At 37.6% G+C, this 23155-nt stretch overlaps 1 protein-coding gene across 1 annotated transcript in view; it reads right to left on the reverse strand.

Annotated features, from left to right (window-relative positions):
- Window positions 1-23155, reverse strand: part of UBE2R2 (ubiquitin conjugating enzyme E2 R2) — a 115158-nt gene that overhangs the window by 32448 nt on the left and 59555 nt on the right. The gene's annotated exons all lie outside the window — the stretch shown is intronic.

Raw genomic sequence — 23155 nt, forward strand, 5'->3', positions numbered from 1 at the left:
AAAACCCAGTAATCATAGCAAGTCAGGACCCTCAAAAATTCTTCTCTTGATAAAAGCAATAAGAAAATTGGCAAAAATTTTAAGACTCAATTCTTCAGAATGTAGAAAATAACCAAAGGTTTGCAATAATTCAAGGAGACTCTATTCAAGAAAAAGAGCTGACCCTCAGTAAGAACATTGGAACTTTGTGGTGTTTTAACTTGTCCCAGTCCCATGACCTGCTCTCCAGGAGCTATGGTAATTAAAACTAACATATCACATTCAAAGTGAAGACAAGCAGTCACAGAATGTGCTGAAATTTCTTCCAAGCCTTAATCCCAAAGAACTGTCACTACCTGACATTTTTGATGGTTCCCTAGAAAAATTCACTTGCAAGACTGTCTACGTTTGACCTGATCTATAGCTTGGGCAGTGTCAAAATAACTTTCCATGGGTGTGTTTGCTAACAACAACGACAGGCAAATGCTGAACTTTAAAGCTGCTTGTTAGGTCAAACAACAGACTAACCAAAAAATTTAATGAGAAAAGCAAGGACAGGGGCGACTAGATGGCTCAGTCCATGAAGCATCCGACTTTGGCTCAGGTCATGATCTCACTGTTCCTGAGTCTGAGCCCCGCATCAGGCTGTCTGCTGTCAGTGCAGAGCCCACTTCGGATTCTCTGTCTTCCTCTCTCTCTGCCCCTCCTCTGCTCGCGCTCTCAAAAATAAACATTTAGGGGCACCTGAGTAGCTCAGTCGATTAACCATCTGACTTTAGCTCAGGTTATGATCTTGCTGTTGGTGAGTTCAAGCCCCTCACCAGGCTTGCTGCTGTCAGTGAAAAGCCGCTTCGGATCCTCTGTCCCCCTCTCTCTGCCCCTTTCCCACTTGTGATCTCCCAAAAATAAACAAACATTAAAAAAAAAAAAAGAGGAAAAGTAAGGATATGAGATGTGCATAAGGACTTTGAAAAACTCTAACAAATTCCCAAGAATCTAGAATACTGGCCCATATGTAGGGCTGTGTATGCCCAGGCTCTACACATGTTCAGGTAAGTCATGAGAATTCATCAGAAGGCCCTAAACTGGCATCTCTGGCTATACTGAAGGATCTGTACAGATCTGTACAAAGGCTAAGGCAGAGTTCAAAACTGCATAACTGAGTGTTAAAGGCATGCTTCATTCAATATGCACACAGAACTCTTCTTATAATGCCCAGGAGACTTCTTGGTATCAGGAAATCAAATCAAATCAAACTAAGGAAATTGCTGTCCAATCATTAGCTGATCATTAAACTAACCAAGTGGAGACTTTACTGGCCACATATAAAAATATAGACAATGGGGCGCCTGGGTGGCTCAGTCGGTTAAGCGTCCGACTTCAGCCAGGTCACGGTCTTGCGGTCCGTGAGTTTGAGCCCCGCGTCGGGCTCTGGGCTGATGGCTCGGAGCCTGGAGCCTGCTTCCGATTCTGTGTCTCCCTCTCTCTCTGCCCCTGCCCCGTTCATGCTCTGTCTCTCTCTGTCTCAAAAATAAATTAAAAAAATGTTAAAAAAAAAAATTTTTTTTAATAAAAATAAAAATAAAAATAAAAATACAGACAAAACAGTGGTGCCTGGGGGGCTAGGTTGGTTAGGCGTCCATCTTTGGCTCACGTCATGATCTCACAGTTCGTGAGTTTGAGCCCCACATCAGGCTCTCTGCTGTCAGCACAGAGCCTGCTTCAGATCCTCTGTCTACCCACCACCCCCCCAAAACTAAATAAACATTTTACACACACACACACACACACACACACACACACACACACACACACACACACACACATGAATATAGACAAAACAGAACTGGGTCAGAAAAAAGCCACTAAGCAAGGAAACAATTACAATGATGGCAACAAAAAATTCTGTTGCCACATTGTATTACTCAAACATCCAGTTTTCAACACAATACTATAGAACATGGCAAGAAAGAAAACAACACAAAGTATGGCCCATACACAGGGTAGAAAACCGATCAACAGAAACTCAAAGTCCAGATACTGAATTTACCAGGCAAGTTCTTAAATCAGCTGCATTAAATGTTTAAAGGATTAAAGGAAGCCATGGCTAATGAACTAAGGACAGTATGGGAAAAAGGTCTCAGCACACTGAGAATATCAATGAAGAGAAATTATTAAAAAAAGGGAATAGCTTTTGAGGGGGGAAAAAACCCAATAGGAATTCTGGGGTGGCAAAGTACAATTATAATAACCACAAAAAGCTAAATGGTCTGAACAGATTTGAACAAGAGGAAAAAACAATCAGTGAAACTGAAGATACATCAATTTACGTTATTTCATCTAAGAAATAAAAAAAAACAACTATGCCTCAGAGACCTGTGGGACACTAACAAGCATACCAACATATGCATACTGGGAATCCCAGCAAGAAAGGAAACAAAGGAGCAAAAAGGAATATTTGATGAAATAACTGCCCCCAAAATCCAATTTTAATGAAAAACATTAAGCCTCATAAACAAGTTCAACAAACTGCCAATAGAATCAACTCAGATTCACATTTAGAGGTATCATAATCAAACACTACTGAAAACCAAAGGCAATCTTCAAAGCAAGAGACACAATTGATCAAGCAAAAGAGATCCTCAATAAGACATCATTTCTAATCAGAAACTAGGAAGCCAGAAAGCAGTAAAATGACATTAAATGTGTTGAAAGAACAAAACTTATCAACCAAAATTTCCATAACCAGCAAAACTCTTCTTCAAAAACTGAAGGTGTATTAAAAGATTACTAGATGGGGGTGCCTGGGTGGCTCAGTCGATTAAGCGTCTGACTTCGGTTCGGGTCATGATCTTGGAGTTCATGAGTTCCGCTCTGTGCTGACAGCTCAGAGCCTAGAGCCTGCTTCAGATTCTGTGCTCCGTCTCTCTCTGCCCCTCCCCCACTCAGACTCCATCTCTCTCCCTCTCTCTCTCTAATAAACAAAAAATAAATAGAATTAATTAAAAATAAATAAAATAAAATGAGTAAGATATTACTAGATAAGTGTGGAGCGCCTGGGTGGCTCAGTCGGTTAAGTGTCCAACTTTGGCTCAGGTCATGATCTCAAGGTTCGTGGGTTAGAGGCCCAGATCAGGCTCTGTGCTGACAGTTCACAGCCTGGAGGCTGCTTTGGATTCTGTGTCTCTTTCTCTCTGTGCCCCTCCCCTGCTTGCACACACACACTCTCTCTCTCTCTCTCTCTCTCAAAAATAAAGAAACATTAAAAAAAATTAGGGGCACCTGGCTGGTTCCATTGGTTAAGTGTCCAACTTCAGCTCAGGTCATGATCTCACAGTTCATGAGTTTGAGCTCTGCGTTGGGCTCTGTGCTCACAGTTCAGAGCCTAGAGCATGCTTCAGATTGTGTCTCCCCGCCCCACCTCTCTGCCCCTCCTCTGCTTGCAATCTGTCTCTCTGTTTCTCAAAAAATAAACATTAAAAAAATTTTAATTAAAAAAATATTATTAGATACATGAAAACTGAGAACTCATAATTATAAATGTATCTTTTGGTTTATAACTCTTTTTCCCTTCTATCTAATTTAAAAGACATTTACAGGGGCACCTGGGTGGCTCAGTCAGTTAACTGTTCAAGTTCAGCTCAGGTCACAATCTTGCAGTTTGTGAGTTCAAGCCCCACGTTGGGCTCTGCCCTGACAGCTTGGAGCCTGAAGCCTGCTTCGGATTCTGTGTTTCCCTCTCTCTTTGCCCCTCCCTTGCTAGGTCTCTTTCTCTTTCTCTTTCGGTCTCTCAAACATTTAATGAAATTTTTTTAAAAAACAATTACATAATGTAATAATTATAAATCCGTTGGGGCACTTGAATGGCTCAGTCGGCTGAGTGTCTGATTCCTTTTCTTTTTTTTTTTTTTTTTAATGTTTATTTCTGAAACAGAGAGAGACAGAGCATGAGTGGGGGAGGGGCAGAGAGAGGGAGACACAGAATCCAAAGCAGGCTCCAGGCTCTAAGCTGTCAGCACAGAGCCCAATGTGGGGCTCAAACTCATTGACTGTGAGATCATGACCTGAGCTGAAGGTGGACACTTGCCTGACTGAGCCACTCAGACATCCCAAGTGTCTGACTCTTGATTTCCACTCAGGTCATGAACCCACGGTTGTGGGATTGAGCCCCATGTCAGGCTCTGCACTGAGTGTGGAACCTGCTTGGGATTCTCTCTCTTCCTCTGCCCTTCTACCCTGCTTGCATGGTCATTCTGTCTGTAAAATTAAAAATTTTGTTGATGGGGGTGCCTGGGTGGCTAGGTTGGTTAGGCATCTGACTTCACGACTCAAGTTATGATCTCACAGTCTGTGAGTTTGAGCCCCGGGCCGGGCTCTATGCTGACAGCTCAGAGCCTCGAGCCTGCTTCGGATTCTGTTATCTCCCTCTCTCTATCTGCCCGCCCCCTTTCTCTCAAAAATAAATAAAAACATTAAAAAATATTTAAAAAATTTTTGTTGATGGGCACATAATATATAAAGTTGTAATTTGTATGGCAATATTAAGAAAAAAGTAAAGGGGACGGAGTTGTAAAGAGCTAAAATTTTTTTATTTTTTTAATTCAAGTATAATTAACATATAGTTTGTATTAGTTTCAGAAGTACAACATAGTGATTCAACAATTCTGTACATTACTCAGTGCTCAAAACAATAACTGTACTCTTAATCCCCTTCACCTATTTCACCCATCCTCCCCCCATAACCACCAAATTTATTCTCTACATTAAAGAGTCTACTTTTTTGTCTCTTTTGTTTTCTTTCTTAAATTCCACATATGAGAGAAATCACATGGTATTTGTCTTTCTTTGACTAACTTATTTCACTTAGCAATATATCCTCTAGATCTATCCAAGTTGTTACAAATGGCAAGTTTCATTATTTTTTATAGCTAAGTAATATTCCATTGTGTGTGTGCACATGCATAAATGTATACACACACACTCCACATCTTCTTTATCCATTCATCTATGGATAGACATTTGGGTTGCTTCCTTACCTGGCTACTGTAAATGATGCTGCAATAAACATAGGGGTGCATATATCTTTTTGAGTTAGTGTTTTCATATTCTTTGGGTAAATACCCAGTAGTGGAATTACTAAATCATATAGTGATTCATCCTATTTTTAATTTTTTAAGGAATCTCCACAGTGTTTTCTACAGTGGCTGCACCAGTTTGCATTTCTATCAACAAAGGTTCCTTTTTCTCCACACCCTTACCAATACTTGTTTCTTTTTTTGTTGTTTGTTTAAGATGTTCATTTATTTTGAGAGAGAAAGAGTGTGCCCACAAGAGCACAGGGGAGGGGTAGAAAGAGGGGGAGAGACAGAGATTGAACCAGGGCTCGATCTTACAAACCGTGAGATCATGACCTGAGCCGAAATCAAGAGCTGGATGCTTAACCAATCGAGCCACTCAGGCACCCCATCTTGTGTTTTCGATTTTAGTCATTCTGACAGGTGTGAGGTTATATATCACTGTGGTTTTGATTTGCATTAGTGATGTTGAACATTTTTCATGTTCTGTTGGCTATGTGTGTGTTTAGGAGCAAAATTTTTGTATGCTATTGAAATTAAGATGGTATTAAATGAACTACCACAGTTATAAGGTATTGATTGTAATCCCCAGGGCAACCACTAAGAACTCAAAAACTGAATACCCCATAATAATTTAAAACACTCAAAAAGGGAAATTCCTCAATTTGGTAAAGGGCATTGATTTAAAAAACTCTAACATCATATCTAACAGTGAAATACTGAACGCTTTCCCCCTAAATTCAGAAATAAGATATGGATGTCTGCTTTCACCACTCTCACCACTTCTCTTCAACATTGTACTGGAGATGATAGCTAAGGCAATTGAGCAAGGAAATTAAATAAAAGGTATACTGATTGATTGGAAAGAAAGTAAAGTTATATGTATCTGCAGATAACATGAGCTTATACATAAAAAATTCAAAGGAATCCACTCAAAGTCATCAGAACAAGTAAACAGGTTCAGCAAGGTTGCAGGATAAAAGATCAAGATAGCAGCATCAATTATATTTCTATATAGTAGCATTTAATTAACTGAAAATGAAATGAAGAAAATCACTTATAGTAGCATCAAAATAAAACACTTAAAAATAAATTTAATGAAAGTGGTACAAAATTTATACTCTGAAAAATACAAAACACTGTTGAAAGAAATTAAAGACATACACAAATGGAAAGATATTGCATATTCATGGACAGCAAGACTTATTCTGTTAAGATGGCAACCCTCCCCAAACCGATCTTCAGATTCAACATCATTTTATGGAAATTCCAGCTGCCTTCCTTATAGAAATGGAAAAGCTGGTACCAGAATTCATATAAGGTTGTAATTTAGGGGACCCAGAATAGCCAAAAGAGTCCTGAGAAAGAGCAAACACAGTTAGACAAGAAGAAAAAAGAAGACAATGAAAAACTCTTGTGATTAAACTCACAGTCCAGAGAGAGGCAAAGGCTCACTGAGACTAAGCCCTAATCATAGGAATATAGAATGCACTTCCTCCACCCACTACCTCACTACCATTTTACTAAGGTCTATTTACTGAGTTCCTTATAGCTGGGTACATCATATCCAACTATCAAGAAAAAAATCACAAGGCATACAAAAAGGAAAAAATAAAGAGAGCAATTATCACAACCAAATATGGCATAGATTATTTGGTTAGAGTTATCTGGCATAGAATTATCTGACTGGGAATTTAAAACAACTCTAATTAATATTCTTGGGGCACCTGGGTGGCTCAGTCGGTTAAGCGTCCAACTTTGGCTCAGGTCATGATCTCACAACTTGTGGTTCAAACCCCGCATTGGGCTCTGTGCTGATAGCTTAGAGCCTGGAGCCTCCTTCAGATTCTGTGTCTCCTTCTCTGCCCCTCCCCTGCTCATGCTCTGTCTCTCTCTCTTTCAAAAATAAATAAGCATTCAAAACATTTTTTAAAAAATTACTTTAGGGGCGCCTGGGTGGCTCAGTTGGTTAAGCGTCCCACTCGGCTCAGGTCATGATCTCATGGTCCGTGAGTTTGAGCCCCGCGTCAGGCTCTATGCTGACGGCTCAGAGCCTGGAGCCTGCTTCAGATTCTGTATCTCCCTATCTCTCTGAACCTCCCCCCATTCATGCTCTGTCTCTGTCTCAAAAATAAACATTAAAAAAAAAATTACTTTAAAACAATTTGAATGAATGAATAAATGTATATGAGCATTAAAATCACAACGAGGGGCCTGGGGGTTCAGTCAGTTGAGCATCCTACTCTTGATTTCAGCTCAGGTCTTGTCCTGGGGCTATGGGATTGAGCACCATGTCAGGCTCCACGCTGAGTGTGGAACTAGATTGGGATTCTCTCTGTCTCCCTCTGCCTTCTCTGCTCCTGCTCTCTCTCAAATAAAAATAAATAAAATAATAACAATCACAATAAAGCTACTTATTTTAAAATAATGCAGCTCTAATGTAGCCACACCCCAGTAGCAACAAGGACATCCAGTTCCTTGGATCTTGGTTTTTAATTACCATCCCCTAACAAAAGGAACCAGAGTTCTTCAGAGAAATACTCGATTCTAGATCTGGGGCAAGGAAAATACAGGATGAGCCTAGAGCCTCTTATACTGTGTGAAAATAAGGTATGCTAAAGAAAAAATATGTCAAAAGAACATAGGAGCCAACCTGAAAGAGCTCCTAATGGCCAAAACTAAAACAATTCACGGTCCTGGGTAATTACCTGAAGTACAAAATTACTATAAATGAATGCATATTGGTATAAACTACCGAATGAAAAAATATAAGGGGAGATGGGATAAGTTCCTTACAGTACTACTCCAGAAAATTTATGTAGATAATCCCAGTCAGAAAGTAAAATTTAATTCCCTTTCCCATGAGCATGAGCTGGACTTAATGACTCCCTTCCTAAGAATAGAGTATGGAAAGGAAGAAATACTAACTTTAACAGTGTAGAAACCTTGCAGACACCACCTACACCAAGTGATCAAGGTTAACATCACTGGTGCTAAGTCACGTGGAAATCATGACCTCCCTGATACATGGTGAGAAACACAATTCACCTCTGTGGTATTCTTACCCCAAAACTCACAATCCCAGTTTAATCATGAAAAAAAATATTAGACAAACCCAAACTGAGAGACATTCTACAAAATATCTAACCAGTTCTTTTCAAGATTGTCAAGGTCACAAAAAAGCAAAAACAAAGACCATCAAATATTGGAGGAGACTATGGAGATGGAACAGCTGTATGCAATATTGTATCCTGGACTGGATCCAGGTATAATAAAAGAACATTAGGATTGGTAGGGAAAAATGGATTGTGACTCCTAATGGGTATAGGGTTTCTTTTGAGGGTGATGAAATATATTAGAACTAGATGGTGGTGATGGTTGTACAGTCTTGTGAACAGAAGGAAACTATTGAACTGTATACTTTGAAAGGGTGAATTTTATGATATGTAAATTACATCACAATTTATTTAAAAAGGATGTTAGTGGAAAAACTGGTAGGGAAAAGAATAAAGTTGGAATGGCTTTATGAAATATGAGAGAAAGCACACTTTAGAATAAAGAATACTGTCAGGGATGAAAAGGGCAATCTGGTTACTAAAGGGGTCAATTCACAAAGAAGAAGTAACAATTCTAAAAGTGTATGCACCTAAGAGCTTTAGAATACAAAATAATTAGAAAGTTATATCACTGAAAATAAAAATTAAAAATCCTAAATTATAGTTGAAGACATCATCATCTCCCTCCTTCTAAGTAGAAGCAGACAATAAATTAGCAAGGATATAGAAGACCATACAGCACCAACAACATCCTTTTCATGGGCACATGAAACATGTACCAAGATATGTCATATTCTGGGCCACAAAACATATCAACAAATTTAAAAGAAGATCATACAAAGCATGTCCTCCAAACACAACTAAATTATACTAGAAATCATTAACAAAAAGTAAAATGGAGGGGTACCTAGGTGGCTCAGTTGATTAAGCATCTGACTTCAGCTCAAATCATGATCTCATGGTCTGTGGGTTCAAGACCCACATCAGGCTCTGTGCTCACAGCTCAGAGCCTGGAGACTGCTTTGGATTCTGTGTCTCCTTCTCTCTCTACACCTCCCCAACTCATGCTCTCTGTCTCTCTGTCTCTCAAGGATAAAGATAAAAAATAAATAAACTGGAAATACCCAAATATTTGGAAATTAAATAACAGAACAAGCAACCTGTGGTTTAAAGAGGAAGCCAAGGGCTAATTAGAAAATTTTTTGAATTAAAAAAAAAAAAAAGAAAACATTTTGAATTGAAGTTTGAATTCGAATTTCCATTGAATATGGAAACATGACATGAAAATTTATGACACCTAAAGCAGTACTCAGAGAAAAATTTTTAGCATTAAGTATTTATATTAGAAAAGATGAGAAGAGGCAGGATAACTGATCTAAATAATATACAGAAACAGAGTTAGGCAAAACAAGGAGAGGGAGGAATATGTTCTAAACAAAATAACAAGACAAAATCTAGAAAAAAGAACTAAATGAAATGGAGATAAACACTTCAGATAAAGAGTGTAAAGAATGGTTATAAAGATATTCCTCAAACTCAGGAGAAGAATGGATGAACACAGTGAGAACTTCAGCACAGAGAAAAAATTTAAAAAAAGACCAATTAGAACTAAAGAATAAATGAAATGAAAAAATACATGACAGGGAATTAACAGCTGATAAGATGATACAGAAGAATAGATCAGTGATAAGACAGGGTTCCAAAAGGAACAGAAAAAAGAAAAAATTATAAATATGAGGATATTTTAAGGGACTCCTAGGACAATATCAAGCATACTAACATTTGAATTATAGGGGTCCCTAAAGAGGAGAGTAAGAAAGGGACAGAAAATCTATTTGAAGGAATAAGGGCTGTAAATATCCCTAACCTGGCAAAGCAAATACATCCAAGTCCAGGATGCACAGAATATCAAATAAGATGAAACCAAAGAGGGGTGCCTGGGTAGCTCAGTCTGTTGAGTGTCTGACTTCAGCTCAGGTCATGATCTCACAGTTCGTGAGTTCAAGTCCCACGCTGGGCTCACTGCTGTCAGCACAGAGATGGCTTTAGATCCTCTGTCTCCTTCTCTCTCTGCACCACCCCCCTCTGAGATAAATAAACATTAAAAAAAAAAAAAAAAAGATGAGCCCAAAGAGACCTAACCAAAACACATAATCAAAGTGTCAACAGTTAATGACAAAGAGAGAATCTTAATAGCAGCAAGAGAAAAACAACTAATTATATACAAGGGAACCCCCATAAGACCATGAGCTGATTTCTAAGCATAAACTTTACAGGCCAGAAGGGAGTGTCAGGATATATTCAAAGTGCTAAAATGAAAAATTAACCGAGAATACTCTACCCAGGAAGGATGTTAATCAGAACCGAAGGAGCGATAGGAGCTTCCAAGACCAGCAAAAGCTAAAGTTCATCAAACCAAACTAGCCTTATAAAAAATGTTATAGGGATGTCTTTAAACTAAAATATAAGGGAGGACCATTAATAGAAATAAGATAATTATGAGAGAAAAAAAATCTCACTGGTAAAGGTAAACATATAGTAAAGGTAGCACAGCAACCACCCACATGGTTAGTATGAGGGTTAAAAGACAGGGGTACCTGGGTGGCTCAGTCGGTTAAGTGTCCAACTTCAGCTCAGGTCATGATCTCACAGTCTATGAGTTCGAGCCCCGCATCAGGCTCTGTACTGATAGCTCAGAGCCTGGAGCCTGCTTCGGATTCTGTGTCTCCCTCTCTCTCTGCCCCTCCCCTGCTCATGCTCGGTCTCTCTCTGTCTCAAAAATAAATAAAAACATTAAATAAAAATTTTTTAAAAAAGACAAAAGTAGTAAAGTCATCTAGACCTATAATAATTTGTCAAAAGATACACAAAATAATTAAGATGTAAAATATGACATCAAAAACATAAAACATGGGGGTGGAGTGGGGAATGCAGTGTTTAGAACGTACTTGAATTTAAGTGACCATAAATTTAAAATAGACTGCTTTACATACAGGATGTTATATATGGACCTCATGGTAATCACAAATCAAATATCTATAACAGATACACAAAAAAAGATGAAAAAAATACAGGGGCTCCTGGCTGGCTCAGGTATAGAGCATGCAACTCTTCATGTCAGGGTCATGAGTTCAAGCCCCACATTGGACACGCAGCCTACTTAAAAAACAAAGAAAGAGGAGCACCTGGGTGACTCAGTTGGTTAAGTGTCCAACTTCGTTTCAGGTCATGCTCTCACGGTTCATGAGTTCAAGCCCCTCATCAAGCTCTGTGCTGACAGCTCTCTCTCTGCTTTGGATTCTGTGCCTCTGTCTCTCTCCGCTCCTTCCCCTCTTACACTCTCTCTCTCGCTTTCTCTCTTCCTCAAAAAAACAAACATTGAACACTTTTTTAAAAAAAGAAAGAAATATAAACATAGCACTAAGAAAAGTCACCACATCACAAGGAAAGATAGCAAGAGAAGAAAGGAACAGAGAACTTCAAAAACAACCAACAAACAATCAGAATGGCATAAAATACACTGTTTATCAATAATTGCTTTAGATGTAAATAGATTAAATGCTCCCATCAAAAGACATGTGGTGGCTGACTGGATTCATAAGACCCATGGAAAAAACCAAAAACCCAAGACACACACACACACACACACAACACACACGCATGCACACACGCACACACACATACATACACACTGCCTAAAAGAAATTCAATTCAGATCTAAAGGCCTACAACTGAAAGTGAAGGGATGGGGCAGCCTGGGTGGCTCTGTCAGTTGTGTCCGACTTTGGCTCAGGTCATGATCTCGCGGTTCATGGGTTCAAGCCCTGCATAGGGCTCTCTGCTGTCGGCACGGAGCCTGCTTCAGATCCTTGGTCTCCCTCTCTTTCTGCCCCTCCCCTGCTCATGCGCGAGCTCTCTCTCTCAAAAATAAACATGAAAGAAAGAAAGGAAGGAAGGAAGGAAGGAAGGAAGGAAGGAAGGAAGGAAGGAAGGAAGGAAGGAAAGAAAGAAAGAAAGAAAGAAAGAAAGAAAGAAAGAAAGAAAGAAAGAAAGAAAGAAAAGGGATGAAGAAGATATTCCATGCAAATGGAAATAAAAAGAAATACTTATAGGGACAAAATAAACATTAAAGCAATGACTGTAACAAAAGATTACATAATGACAAAGGAATTAACAAGAGAATACAGCACTTGTAAATATCTATGTACCCAACACACAGGGACACCCAAATACATAAACATTAACAGATATAAAAGGAAAAAACTGACAGTAATACAATGAAAACAAGGGATTTTAACACCCCACTAACATCAACAAATAGATCATCCACACAGATAAACAGTACGGAAACACTGGCCTTAAAAGATACATTAGATCAGGGACACCTGGGTGGCTCAGTTGGTTGGGCGTCTGATCTTATTTCAGCTCAGGTCATGATTTCATGGTTGGCTCATGGGATCAAGCCCAGCATCATTGGGCTTCATGCTGACAGCATGGGGCCTGCTTGGGATTGATTCTCTTTCTCCCTCTCTCTGCCCTCCCCAGCTTGCACGCTCTCTCTCTCAAAAGAAAGAAAAGAAAGAAAGACATATTAGACCACAGTACTTAATAAATACATACAGAGCATTCCATCCAAAAACTTAAGAATAAACATGCTTTTCAGGTGCATACTGAACACATTAGGCCACAAAATAAGCCTCAACAAACTTAAGATTGAAATCACATGAAGCATCTTTTCAGACCACAAAAGTATGAAACTAGAAATCAATTATAAGAAAAACACTGGAAAAGAACAGAAATGCATGGAGTCTAAAAAACATGCCAGTAAACCAACAAATCTGAGTCAACAAATAGATGAAAGAAGACATAAGAAATACCTCAAGATAAATGAAAATGGAAACACAACAATCCAAATTTTCTGGGATAGAGCAAAAACAGTCCTAAGAGTTTTTATAGCAATACAGACCCACCTCAAGAAACAAGAAAAATCTCAAAAATACAATGTAATCTTCCACCTAAAGGAACTAGAAAAAGAAGAATAAAGCCCAAAGTTAGTAGAAGGAAGGAAATAACAAAGATCAGAGTGCAAATAAGTGAAATAGAGACTAGAAAACAATAGAAAAGATCAATGAAACTAAGAACTTCTTCTTTGAAAAGATAAACAAAACTGAGAAACTTTTAAAAAGCCAGACTTTCATCAAAAATAGAGAAAAAGCACAAATAAATTCAGAAATGAAAAGGAAGTTATTACCTATACCACAGAAACACAAAGGATCATAAGAGACTACTATGAATAAGTATATGCCAACAAATTGGGCAATCTGAAAGAAATGAATAAATTCCTAGAAACATACAATCTTCCAAAAATAGAAAATAGAAAATCTGAACAAATTACTAGTAATGAAATTGAATCAGTAATAAAAATACTAGCAAAAAATAAAAGTCCAAGACCAGATGGATCCCAGGTGAATTCTATCAAAGTTTTAAAGAAGAGTTAATACCTATTATCCTCAAACTATACCAAAAAATAAAGGAGGAAGGAAATCTTCCAAACACATTCTATAAGGCCAGAATTACCTTGAGACCAAAACCAGACAAAGACACCACAAAAAAAGAAAACTACATGTCAATATCCCTAGTAAACATAGATGCAACTACCCACAACAAACATAGATGCAAAAACCTGCAACAAAACGTTAGCAAGCCAAATTCAACAATACATTAAAAGGATCATACACCATCATCAATTGGGATTTATTCCAGGGATGTAAGGATGGTTAAACATCCGCAAATCAGGTGCCTTGGTGGCTCAGTTGGTTGAGCATCTGACTCTTGGTTTCAGCTCAGGCCATCATCTCTCAGTTCATGGGATCAAGCCTCCACGCTGTCAGCACAAAACCTGCTTGGGATTCTCTCTCCCCCACTCCCCAACTTGCACTCACTCTTGCTCTCAAAATAAATAAACTTTTTAAAAAATCTCCAAGTCAAGCAACATGATACAGCACATTAACAAAATGAAGGATAAAAATGATACGATCATCTCAATAGAGCAGAAAAAGCATTTCATAAAATTCAACATCCATTATGACAAAAACTCTCAATAAAGTGAAGACAGACGGTATACACTACAACATAATAAAGGCCATATATGAAAAAGATATGACAAAGCCACAGGTAACATCATTCTTAATGGTTAAAAGCTGGAAACTTTTCCTCTAGGATCAGGAACAAGAAAAGGATGTCTACTCTTGCCACTTTTATTCAACATACTATTGGAGGTCCTATCCACAGCAATCAGACGAGGAAGGAAGGAAGGGAGGGAGGGAGGGAGGGAGGGAAGCCATATTGGAAAAGAATATGTAAAATTTTCACTATTTGCAGATAACATGATATACCATATACAGAAAACCCTAAAGACTCCACCAAAAAGCTATTAAAATAAATGAATTCAGTAAAGTTGCAGTAAACAAAATTAATATACACATAAATCTGTTACATTTCTATATACTAATGAACTATCAGAAAAGAAACAAGACAACAATCTCATTTACAATTGCATCAAAGAGAATAAAATACTTAGATATAAATTTAACCAAGGAAGTGAAAGACCCATACTCTGAAAACTATATGAAAGACACTCATGAAAGAAACTAGGAACAACACAAATAAATGGAAATATATATGTGTTCATGGAATGGAAAAATACTGTTAAAATGTCCATACTCCCAAAGCAACCTACAGAGTCAACCCAATCCCTATCCAAGTACCAATGGCATTTTTGACAGAATAATTCAAAAATTTCTATGAAACCACAAAAGAGCTTGAATAGCCAAAGCCATCTTGAGAAAGAAGAACAAAGCTGGAAGCATCACACACTCTCTGATTTCAATATATACTAAAAGCTATAGTAATCAAAGTACTAGTATGGCATTGACACAAAAGCAGACACACAGATCAGTGGAACAGAACAGTCAAGAAATAAACTCACACTTACACAGTCAATTAACCTTCAACAAAGGAGACAAGAATATACAATGGAGAACAGTTTCTTCAGCAGGCAAAACTGGACAACTACATGCAAAAGAATGAAATTACCATTTTTTTATATCATACACAGAAATAAATTCAAAAATCGAATAAGTTAAATGTTTTTAATACTGGACACCTAAAACTCCTAGAAGAAAACATAGTCAATAAGCTCTTAGACATCTGCCTGAGCAATATTTTGGAGGGGAGCTATCTCCTCAGGCAAGGGAAACAAAGCAAAAATAACAAATAGACTACATCAAACTAAAAAGCTTTTGCACAGTGAAAGAAATCATCAACAAAACAAATAGGCAACCTACCAAATGGGAGAAGATATTTGCAATTGATATAACTGATAAGTGGATAATACCCAAAATATATAAAGAACTCACACAGCTCAGTATCAAAAAAGCAAACAACCCAATTAGAAAATGAGCAGAGGGGTGCCTGGGTGACTCAGTCGGTTAAGCATCTGACTTCAGCTCAGGTCATGATCTCGCAGTGTGTGAATTCAAGGCCTGGGTCAGGCTCTGTGCTGACAGCTCAGAGCCTAGAGCCTGCTTCAGATTCTGTGACTCCTTCTCTCTCTGCCCCTACCCTGCTCACTCTCTGTCTCTCTCTCTAAAAAATGAATAAACATTAAGAAAAAAAAAAATGAGCAGAGGACCTGAATAGACATTTCTCCAAAGACATACAGATGGCCAACAGATACATGGAAAGACTCAACATCATTAATCATTAGGGAAATGCAAATCAAAATGAGTTATCACCTCACACCTGTCAGAATGGCCAGCATAAAAAGACAATAACAAGGGTTGGCAAGGATGTGGAGAAGAAGGAACCCTTGTACACTCTTGGTGAAATGCAAAATGGTGCAGCCACTATGGAAACCAGTATGAAGTTCACTCAATCACTCAAAAAATTAAAATTAGAACTACCATATGTGATCAAGCAATTCCACTTCCGGGTATGAAAGAAATAAAGAAGGAAAGAAGGAAAGAAGGAAAGAAGGAAAGAAAGAAAGAAAGAAAGAAAGAGAGAGAGAGAGAGAGAGAGAGAGAGAGAGAGAGAGAAAGAAAGAAAGAAAGAAAGAAAGAAAGAAAGAAAGAAAGAAAGGAAGGAAGAAAAAATGCTAATTCCAAAAGGTATGTACGCACCCATGTTCATTGCAGCATTATTTATAATAGCCAAAATACGGAAGCAACCCAAGGGTCCATTGATAGATTAATGGATAAAGAAGATGTGGTATAAATACAACGGAATATTAACTATAAAAAAGAATGAAATCTTGCCATTTGCAACAACATGGATGATACTTAAAAGGTATTATGCTAAGTAAAATAAGTTAGGCAGAGAAAGGCAAATACTGAATCATTTCACTTATATGTGGAATGTAAAAAAAAAAACCCACAAACAAAACAGAGAGAGAAACAGATTTATAATTATAGAGAACAATACAATCTGGTGGTTGCCAGAGAGGAGAGAGGCAGCAGACAACATAGGGGAGAGGGATTAGAAGACACAAATCTCTTGTTATAAAATAAGTAAGACATGGGAATGCAATGTACAACATAGGAATATAGTTAATAATACTGTAACACTTTTGTATGGTAACAAATGGTAGTTCAATTTATTGTAGTGATCACTTTGTAACATATATATAAATGTTGAATCCCTATGTTGTACACCTGAAACTAATACAATATTGTATGTCAACTACACTTCCGTAAAGTAAAAATAAAAGATGAACGGTCTCAATTCAATGGTGTAAACTTCTGCTTAACAAAACTTAGGAAAATAAGAAATTAAACCAAAAGCCAGCAGAAGAAAATGAATTAAGATAAAAGTAGAACTCAATGGAACTGAAAAATGTGGAAACTGCAGAGAGACATTAATAAAACCAGATCTCTGAAAGATCAAGGAAATGGACATATCTCTAGACAAACCAAAAAAAAAGAGAGTCTACAAATACCAGTAGTAAGACCAGAAAAAAGTGACAGCACTACTAATCCTACCAATATTAAAAGAATGAGGAAACATTACACATGACTTTATGCTCACAAAATTCAACAAATTCTATGAAATAGACAAATTATTCAAAAAGCACAAAGTACCAAAGGTACTTAAGATGAAATATATAACCGGGGCGCCTGGGTGGCTCAGTCGGTTAGGCATCTGACTTCAGCTCAGGTCATGATCTTACAGTCTGTGAGTTCAAGCCCCATGTCAGGCTCTGTGCTGACAGCTCAGAGCCTGGAGCTTGCTTCGGATTCTGTGTCTCCCTCTCTCTCTCTGCCCCTCCCCTGCTCATGCTCTGTCTCTGTCTCAAAAATAAATAAAAAAACTTTAAAAAAATATTTTAAAAAAAGATGAAATATATAACCTAAATGGTCCTATATCTACTAAGAAATTGAATTTTGGGGTGCCTGGCTGGCTTAGTCGGTGGAGCACGCAACTCTTGAATTTGGAGGTTGTGGGTTCAAGCCCCACGTTGGGTGTAGAGATTAAAAACAAAATCAAGAAAGAAAGAAAGAAAGAAAGAAAGAAAGAAAGAAAGAAAGAAAGAAAGAAAGAAAGGAAGGAAGGAAGGAAGGAAGGAAGGAAGGAAGGAAGGAAGGAAGGAAGGAAGGAAGGAAGGAAGGAAGAGAGAGAGAGAGAGAGAGAGAGAGAGAGAGAGAGAGAGAGAGAAAGAAAGAAAGAAAAAAAGAAAGAAAGAAAGAAAGAAAGAGAGAGAGACTGAATTTGTATTTAAGTCTTTACACAAAGAAGTCTCCTGAGCCAGACATCAATGATGGCAAATTCTATCAAATATTTAAGGAAGCAGGAACACTAATTTTAAACAAACTCTTCTAGAAGATGCAATAAGGGTAAATAATTTCCAATTCATTCTATGAGGCCAGCCACACCCTGATATAAAAACCAGACACACACATTACAAGAAATTAAACTTCAAACCAATATCCTTTATGAACAAACATATAAAAATCCTCAACAAAATACTTACAAATGGAATCCAGCAATATATTAAAAAGAATAATAAATCATGACAAACAGTGTTTTATCACAGAAACTCAAGGCTGGTTCAACATTTAAAAATCATAATTGATTTAACACTGGGTAAAAGATGTGTATTTCAACAGATTAAAGAGGAAAAAACATGGGATCATCTCAATAGGTACAAACAAAGCATATGAAAAAGTAAACATTCAATTCATGATTTAAAAAAAAAACGTTGGCAAAATAGGAATCCTACAGCTAATGTCACACCTATTAGTGGAAAACTGAATGTGCCCCACTATGAGATGGTAAGTAAGGCAAGGATGTCCACTCCTATCACTCTTGTTCTTATTCAACATTGCACTGAGGTCTTAGCCGGTGCAATCAAGCAAGAAAGGAAACAGAAGGCATACATGTTAGAAATGAAGAACTAAAACCATCTCTATTCACAGATCACACGATTGTCTACGAAGAAAATCCCTAAGAATCTACAAAAAGAGCTCCTAGAACAAATATGAGTTTAGGAAGGCTGCAGGATACAATGTGAATATGCAAAAATAACTATTTCTATATACTTGCAATGAACAAATGAAATAAAAATAAAAATACAGCACTGTGAAACACTAAATAAAATACCTAAACCATTATATAATAATATATACAAAAGCTTTACAAATTATAAATACCAAAAAACAAGTTCTTATAAAAGTTTTCTACAAATGCCTTAAGTGATCTCAACCAAAAATTTTTATCCTATAAACATAAGAAAGATAAGGCCAAGGTGCCTAGGTGACCCATTTTCCTACAGCTCTATTTACATAACTAGAATCCTGGAAAAGATTTATAGAAAAACTTAGTATTTGTTTTTACACTTATTAGGCAAACCCAAGATCCTTTAAAATACAATCAAACAAAAGCAAACAAAAATACAGAAAAGCCTTCCCAGGGGCGCCTGGATAGCTCAGTTGTTTAAGCATTGACTTTGGCTCAGGTCATGATCTCACAGTTCATGAGTTTGAGCCCCACATCAGGCTCCGCGCTGATGGTACAGAGCTTGCTTGTGATTCTCTCTCTCTCTCTCTCTCTCTCTCTCTCTCTCTCTCTCTCTCTCTCTCTCCTCTTTTACCCCTTGAGTGCATGCTCTCTCTCTCTCTCCCTCAATATATAAACTTAAAAACAAAAAAACAAAATACTTTCCCAAAATGCTGTTAAGTGGGGTCCAAAAATTTCAGGTGCTTAAAATGTGGAGCTACAGGGGTGCCTGGGTGGCTCAGTCAGTTAAGTGGCCGACTTCACCTCAGGTCATGATTTCGCACTCCGTGAGTTCGAGCCCTGCGTCGGGCTCTGTGCTGACAGCTCGGAGCCTGGAGCCTGTTTCAGATTCTGTGTCTCCCTCTCTCTGACCCTCCCCCATTCATGCTCTGTCTCTCTCTGTCTCAAAAATAAATGCTAAAAAAAAAAAAAAAATGTGGAGCTACATTCCTAAGAGTTAATTAAAAGACCAAGGAGCCAATTGACAACCACATTTTCGCCCAAATCTGTATTAATGAATGGTTTTCAACTATGTAACAGGACAAGGTACATCACACCTGCTCAGTGCTATTGAAATACTGAACTTGATCTTATCTTTAAACTTAGAATTAGCAATTAAATAAGAATTAAAATTCTTATATCGAGGAGTGCCCAGGTGGCTCAGGCAGCTAAGCTCCTAACTCTTGACTTGGCTCATATCATGATCTCACAGTTCATGTGAGTTTGAACCAGCATCAGATTCTGCTCTGGCTGTGCGGAGCCTACTTGAGATTCTCTCGCTCACTCTCTCACTCTCTCTCTGCCCCTCTCCCACCTCAAAAATAAATAAATAAACTTTTAAAAAATCTTATATTGAAAATACTGAAGTAGCAAAAATAAGTATAGAAATCTAGATGCCTCTCTCTGGTCCATCTTTGTATTATTATATGCTTTTCAAATTTTTCTATTTGTTTTGATCTTAAGGTTCAGCATTCACTAATGGGCAAAACATGACTAAATAAAACCCTGTCTGATTAGCTTTGAAATCATAAGGAGGCAAAGTAGTTATTAAACTAGTTACACAGGCATGCATTCCTTGTACTTAGAAGAATAGATACAGATGTTAACAACCACTTCCTTTATTTACAGAAGTCTCTCTCCACAAACAAGTTTAAAGGTATGAAGCAGGGAGAGTTTGATCACTATGTTCAGTTGCTATTCTCTGCCTTCTACATTTTCTGTGCCTGAATATTCCGAAGATCCAAAGGTAAGGAAAATTCTTGAATATTCATTGGGGCTCAAAAATATTTAGAATATTCTCAGACTCCAACTAAGTCATTAAATAAGAAATCAAGTGCTGGTTTCCAAATGACCAAGAAGCAGTAGGAGAACAAAATAAATATAAAACATCTTGGACCACCCCCAAATACCCAAATAATAAAAACCCAAATCACTTCTTAAGATTTAAATTATAAATAAGCTTATTTTCCCGCTATTCATTTAAAATCTTATTAAGCATTTCCAGGCTGGGTACTGAGAACCTATAGATGAAAATATTCATACACACACACACTCAATCCAGCTAAGAAAGAATCACACTATAAAATATACAATGTTATATGTAAAGAAAAGTAATTAGTCTGGTGGGAAAAAACAGGAAAGACTTCATGTCTTCAACATCTACTGAGCGCTACTATGGCTAGGTGTTGCCTGTGTAAGTCCCTGGATAGGTAAAAGCAGAGGAAGCAAAATGAAGGCACCAGGTACAGAGTGACAGCTAGTACTAAGGATAGATAATGGTTGGTCAGGTATGGCTAGTGGAATGCTAGGTGGTAATGAAAGGAGATAAAAGAAGACAGGATGAAGACAGGTTGAAGCTTTGTTTAGGTGATAGTGGGAAGCTACAGAAAATAATATTTAATCAAAAAATAATGACAAGATGTATATTTTAGCAAAATGACTCTGAAAAGCACTGAGAAGGTGGGTTGGACAGGATAAAAGAGGTAAGTTAGAAGACATTTCCTAGATTTTCCACTAATCAATCTCATCTCTAAAATCTGTACATACTTTAGAAAGCTTCACTAATTATTATGTAGTTACATAAGCTATATCTAGATAAATTCAGACTGTGAAATAGTCAGTGCAAGTGAAATAACTTGCACATAGGAAGTTGGGAATTCTACAATAAGTTGAAAATGTAACCTCCTCTATCACATTTCTATAGGGAAATTAGACTATCCATTCTAGAAACAGAAATAATCAATAAAATTTTGTAGCCAAATGTCTAGGTCTCCCAAAATGTCTTCCTAGACTACTAAATATATTGAAAGAAATCCTTACAGAGTAACTAGGTATAGCTGCACTAAAATTTATAAAGACCTATGATATGCACCAATATGAAAAGCAGAATAGAAGAGTTATAGTTAAGGGTATATCTGCAATAGAAGCTAGACTGCCTGGGTTTGAATCCCAACTCTGCCACTCATGAACTATTATTTCAAACAAGATACGTAACCTGTGTCTCAGTTTCTGCATCAGTAAAATAAGGTTTATAGTACTTATTAAACAGCTTGGTTTGAGGATTAAATGAGTTAATGCTTATAAAATGCATTAGGACAGTGGCCAAAACATAAAGATTAAAAAAAAATAAAACATAATGAAAGACATAGGAGTTTTACTACCGGTTTTATGGATTACTAACTTTTTCCATTGTAATAATAGTATTATGATTACTTTTTTAAAGAGGCCTTTATGCTTTAGAAACACATTATGAAATATTCACAAATGAATGATATGATGTCTGAAATCAATTACAAAATAATGGGGGGAAGGGGATAAGGTACATATAAAATAAGATTTTCTATGAGTTAATTTGGAAGCTGAGTGATGGGTATACAGGAGTTTATTATACTATTTCTCTTTTCATACTATGGAAAATTTCAGACATAGAAAAAGCTAAAAAAAAAACAAGAATGACTAATACACAATTATTTTTTAAAAGCATTATGATTCTTTGCATAATCAACATTATCATACCATTATAACAGCAATAGATGCCACTATTAACCAAATAAATATGGTGGAACTTGGCAAGATGATTATAAAGTTCATGTAAAAGAGAAACTATATGAAAATAATACTGTTTTGGACAAAAACCAGTAATGGCAGGGATGGGAGGGGCGGGGATACACACTAGCAGACAGAAAAGCAACCTATAAAGCTATAATAACTAAAAAAGGAAATGAGTGGGGTGCCTGGGTGGCTCAGTAGTTAAGCATCTGACTCCTGATTTCGGCTCAGGTCATGATCTCTCAGTTCCTGAGTTCAAACCCTGCATCAGGCTCCACACTGTCAGTGCAGAGCCTGCTTGGGATTCTCTCTCGCCCGGTCTCTCTGCTCTTCCCCTGCACTCACTCACTCACTCACTCTCTCTCTCAAAAATAAATAAATAAACCTTATTTTAAAAAAGAGGAATCATGGGGCATGTGGGTGGCTCAATCGGTTGAGCATCCAATTTCGGCTCAGGTCATGATCTCACAGCTCGTGAGTTTGAGCCCCACGTCCGGCTCTGTGCTGACAGCTCAGAGCCTGGAGCCTGCTTCGGATTCTGTGTCTCCCTCTCTCTCTGGTCCTCCCCCACTCATGCTCTGTCTCTCTCTCTCTCTCTCTCAAAAATAAATAAACATTAAAAAAAAAAGTTAAAATAAAAAAGAGGAAATGAGTCAGGTCAGTGATACAGAGTGGAACAAGTTACTAAGAAAACAATAAAGGTGGGGCACTTGGGTGGCTCAATCAGTTAAGCATCTGACTCTTGAATTCAGCTCAAGTCATGATCTCATGGTTCATGAGTTTGAGCCCTGCATCGGGCTCTGAGCTGTCAGTGCAGAGCCTGCTTGGGCTTCTTTCTCTCTCCCTTTCTCTTTCTGCCCCTCCTGTGCGCTCTCTCAAACAAACTCAAATAAATAAAGGCAACAATTCAAATACGTAGGGGAAGGACTCAACACAAGAAAG

The sequence above is a fragment of the Acinonyx jubatus genome, chromosome D4 (assembly GCF_027475565.1).
Source record: "Acinonyx jubatus isolate Ajub_Pintada_27869175 chromosome D4, VMU_Ajub_asm_v1.0, whole genome shotgun sequence".
In the NCBI taxonomy this organism is placed as follows: Eukaryota; Metazoa; Chordata; class Mammalia; order Carnivora; family Felidae; genus Acinonyx; species Acinonyx jubatus.